Here is a 5,554-nt window from a genome sequence, read left to right on the forward strand (position 1 = left end):
TGGGGCTATAGGAGGAGGCAAACTCTCCTGACAACCTTAACAAAGGACAACACAGCCAGATGAGGGAGAGGAGTTGTACTCCAGAAGACGGACTGTAGAAGATAGAACTACTTTATTTGTTTTCTGGTTCATTAGTTTCCATTTAGATGCTCCTGTCATACCTGAGGAATGTTCCTTGAAATAGACTGAAGTCCACTAGATTTCTATTTCCTCTCTGAGAAATGGTTAGAAGGAGGCAGAGCCCAGTAGTGTGATTTTTCTGATCTGAGCGTGCATTTCTAAGATAGATTTAGATATTTTTCTATGAAAGGCCCTATTCCACTTTTGTGTCTATAACTTCAAATCCTCTGGTTCTCATCTCCCTTAAACTTTGTTCACCTGCATGATGAAGCAAACAGGGAAAATGCTAAGAATGTTCACATGGTGTCAAGATAATAGGCTGTCCACAAACAGGAGCTTTCTCAGGAGTACATTCTCTGTCTTGGAAATTAACTTCACCTCCATCATAGGACTCATTTTGTGCAGCAAACAACTCTCCTGGCTTGGCTTTGTGGCCTAGTCTTATGTATTTGACAATTCAAAACCTATTAAAGAATGTTATGGGAAACGGTCAAAGACAATTGGTCTTTGGTCTTATTAAATTCTTTCTTTACTATCCTGATAATTTCTCTCTCTATGCTATGCATGAATACTACAAACTCTAGCTGTCAGAAACTGGAGAGACTGGAGTGAGTAAATCAGTTAACAGGTCATAGGATCCATGTGTCTGTGAGGCCAGCAACAGGAGTGAATGAAGGTCTAAACACCAGCAATGAGACAGACCACGGGTCATAAGACCTGTGTGACTGGGATGCCAGAAACTGAGGGGATCGATGTGTTTCTGTTTTCAACTGACCTGATGTTTATGGATGTATATATGTAATTCACTCTCAGATTTCAATCTGGACTAGCCAGTGAAGGAAACCTTGTACCAATCTTTCTCAGACTTAGTTTCTGAGCAAGGCATGGATAATCCAGGGTCCAGGCACACCGAGAGCCCATGCTGAAATTCAAGGGGTCTCTTGTGGGGAGTGTGAGAAAGTATATTGGCATACCCTGAGAGGACTGTGGGAACTGAAGGGATACAAGTCTGGAGATATGAGAAGCACCTGCATCGACAAGGTCTGAGAAAGGAACCTTGAAATGTATGCAAAAGATGTACCCTGGCAAGCAAACAGGGAGGGATGCACACAAAGTCCGTCAGCCAATTAGGGGCATGTGAACTGCTGGTGCTGCGAGTGAAGAGCCAAGAACATGTTAACAGGTGTGGGTGATTTCATTAGTTTTGGGGTATAAATATAACTGTATTAGAACAAATAAATGGCTTCTTGCTTGATCATATTGATCGTGTGGCAGAGTCCATGATTGAGTTCCCACAGTCTCTCAGTGAGGGAGGGGATGCTTATGAGAGAAGATGATGGTGTGAGTGTATGTATCTGTTTGCTGGCATATATAAAGCTAGGCTAGCTGGAGATTAAGAGAAGACACATATTACAGGTAAGACAGCTCAGGATGTGGGCATGTATACAAGGTGGACTGAGGGTCCATGCTTATACACAAGGGATTCACAAATGTGGATATACTGGTGAATCTGGAGAGTGAGTGTTTGTGTGTTTTTGCAATTGAACTTCAATCCCAATCAGCCAAAGAGGAGAAACAGGACTTCATATGCATACTTACGTTTCTTGTGAGTTCTGGTAGTATTATATGTAGATGTTCTTAAAGTCAGTGCCCTTCTCTGTGGCAGTTTGCATAGCTGACATGTTAGTGTTCTGTGTGTGTATGTATGTGTGTGCCTTTCTAGGATACATGCCCGCTACTGGATGAAGACGTGAATGGGAAAGCGGTTACTGCATCTGTTGGCCTGGGACAGAGAGATCTCTTGATCCTGGGGTGCACCAGAACAGCCTCCAGTGGCCAGGAAGGACAAATCTCTAGGTCCCAGAGCCTGCTGGTTGTTGGCAGTCTTATGGCAACCCTTAACACTGTGATCTCTTTTCCAGAACTGGACTGTGGATGTACTGATGGTCAAGAGAATCACATCCAATTCACTTGCAGTTACATCCTACAGAGGGAATTTACCATGTGGCTAAGCTTGTCTCCATGATATTCACTACAATCTGGGTAGATTCCCTACCCTTCTCGAGAAGGATGAGAGAGTAAACAGGGAGAGAGTACACTGAAGTTATGGTGAAAAGGAACAACAGCTGTATTGGTTTTGATCAGTTACGAATCATTTCTACTCAGTGACATTTCTAGTATTTTTGCCCCTGTAACAAAAGCGTGTGTCATTTGGGGATATTGTTACACCTGCAAAAAATATTCTGTTGCATACAAAGGAACAGCAGAGGTCCACTTTAATCATGGTTCCACTGAACTTTTTGGGGGCTAAGAAATTTGCATTAGTAAGACACAGGCCATAACAGTTTGTTCTTCATGTTTGCCTGTTCCCTAAAGGTCTCATTTCAGTGTGAGACTTTGATACCAACTTAGTTTAGTTTACAGCATGTATGGGAAAGCCATATATGTGTCCTGTCTCCATGCACAATTAATATCAAGATCCAACTTAACCCTCAGTGATACCTTATTAATTCTGTTACACTACAGGAGACTGTTGACTTTAAGTAAACTCCCTGAATTTAAAATTTTGCTTGATGATGACTTCAAAAGTGTGTTACTAATATCAAGGGCAACTCACTAAAATTAGTGTTATTATTGAGTAACAACAATTTGTTCTCAAGATATGAAGCAATACAAAGATATGTTGTTACCATTAATGACAAAAAGACTCCCTTTGGTCACCAAATTAAAGCTCATCATATGAGTAGCTACTGCTGCCCTGCACCTCTTAGATATTTCAGAAAACAACAGAAACAGCCGAGTCTTAAGAGACTGATTCCAGCTAGAAAGATGCCTGGAAGTAATTATGTGTGAAGCATGAAGCAAGGTAGCTAAGGAAAAGGGTAACTATGGCAGATATGGTCAGGATGAGACCTGCAGAGCACAGCTAGAGCCCTGGGAAATGTGAAATTTATTACTTGGTATTACACTAACTCCAGAGCAAAGGAAGCCACAGGAAGACAATTTACATCGACATTTGAAAAAGAATTAAGAAAACCAAGCAACACTGTTCTGTATATTTCATAGGTACAAGACTCCACACTCTTCATATCTCAGCCAATTCAAAGTCTGCAAGAATATCTCTAGCAGACCTTAGTCCAAGATCAAATTGTATGTAGGGTATGACTTGAAATCAGGTCTCTCAGCTTCCACAATAGCCCCTGCAGATGGAGTAAGTGACAAAAAAAAAAAAAAAAAAAAAAAAAGATTTGGAGAGTGGAGTGCTTGCTCTTGGATGCTTTATGGCTCTAAGATGGGAGCTGGTGAGCTGGTTCCCTAAGCCTAGGCAGCTAGCATTTAGCAACCTTGCCTGGGTCTAGGCGGGTACATCACCAATGTCTGTTACTTCACTAAGCTCTGGAAGGGGAATTTGAACACTATGATACCAATAGGCTCTCTGTGTGAAGGCCTATGAGTTGGTATCTGAATTGGTAGATTGAATCCTCCCTGTAATGCTTGGTGATATGAATTATTAGCCCATGTTGTCAGCTTTCCATTTCAGAAAATTGATTCACTTACCTATGAGGTATTTCTATAGAAATAACAGCCTTTCAGACACAGATTTTGCAGCAGACTACACAAGAATATATGGACACTGAGTCACTAAACGCTGTCCATGGCCAGTGTTCAAGCACTGTACATAAAATTAAAGACCACTCCTCACCATCCAAAATTATACCAGCTATTAATTTACTATCGTACACATGGAGAAAATTGTTTGGAATAGAGTTAGTAAGAAGACGGTAGTCTGCAGTGACCAGCCATGGGACTTCATCAAATAAGCGTTCTTATCAGTAGTCTGCTTACATACAAATGGCCCCTTTTCTCTGCTTTCCCATCCCCACTTCATCTTCACCCACTGCTTCTCCGCACTTCTCCCCTGTCCATGAAAAAATTGCCCAGGTGCTGTAACAAGGGGGATATACATTTTAAGGTGCACCAACTGATGGTCAAACATGATATATGGAACCTTTAACAGGACAACAACAGTAGGAATTGCAGGATGTTAGAGATAACCAAAGTAGAGTACTGCATATGCAGATGGTGAACTCTAATGTATGGCATTAATAACAAGGTAGAAACATGAGAAATGGAAGCACATGTTACATATCAAAGGAGTTAGTAGCTTTAGAGAGCTGATATCTGTGGGGAGTGTGAGAACGTGTATTGGCATACCCTGAGAGAACTGTGGGAACTGAAGGGATACAAGTCTGGAGATATGAGAAGCACCTGCATCGACAAGACCTGAGAAAGGAACCTTGAAATGTATGCAAAAGATGTACCCTGGCAAGCAAACAGGGAGGGATGCACACAAAGTCCGTCAGCCAATTAGGGGCATGTGAACTGCTGGTGCTGCGAGTGAAGAGCCAAGAACATGTTAACAGGTGTGGGTGATTTCATTAGTTTTGGGGTATAAATATAACTGTATTAGAACAAATAAATGGCTTCTTGCTTGATCATATTGATCGTGTGGCAGAGTCCATGATTGAGTTCCCACAGATATCCAGCATAGAAATTAACAGGATATTAATATAAATTTACAATAAGAGTGTAAAGTCATCAAGTCTTTAAGAACAACATCCTTTAAGTAGAAGAAATGTCCATCCTGGGTCTCAGGAACAAAACCAAACACATCAGAAGAGCAGCTTGGCTAAACAGGAAACTCACAGCTAAATCGTGAAACAGCTCCATACAGGAAGTGGGAGCCAGGACAGGCTACAAGTTAGTAATCTGCAAACACTGATCAGGCACATGGAGTTGGTTTCAGGAAAGTCAAAGAATTGAGACTTGCAAGAGAAGTGCAATAAGAAAAGCTTCTACTTACTGTACAGGTAATAAAAGACTGAACAAGGGAATTGTAGAACCATCGCTGAATGAGAAACAGAAACAGACGAGACTGTGGCATTTATTACCTTCTCTGCTTCACACTTTACCAACAAGGTCTCCCAGGCCTCTGTGATTAGTTAAAGGGTTCAAGAAGAAGAAGTACCAGCAGTAACTGAGAATCAAGTCAGGGAATGCTCAAGAGAACCCAACTCATTCAAGTTCATGGGATCTAGTAGGCTCCACCTAATGACAACTAGAAAACTGGCCAATGCCTTTGCAAGGCTGCTCTTTATTAACCTGGAAAAAGTACAGAGATCAGAGGAAATTCCTAAAAACTGGAGGAACGCAGATGTCACACTCACATACCATCTTAAAAAATGGCCTGAAAGACAACTGAGGGAGCTGAAGACCAACCAGCCTCACATTGGTCCTAGGGAAAATCATGGAGTGAGTCTTCTTGAATCCCCTTTAACAGAAATGAAGAAAGAAGAGGCTAGGAACTGTCAACATAAATACAACTGGTGATAACTCATGCCTAATCAACTTGATAGTCTTATGTGTTTGGGGG

Source organism: Antrostomus carolinensis, unplaced genomic scaffold (genome assembly GCF_000700745.2).
Source record: "Antrostomus carolinensis isolate BGI_N321 unplaced genomic scaffold, ASM70074v2 scaffold23195, whole genome shotgun sequence".
Taxonomy (NCBI): domain Eukaryota; kingdom Metazoa; phylum Chordata; class Aves; order Caprimulgiformes; family Caprimulgidae; genus Antrostomus; species Antrostomus carolinensis.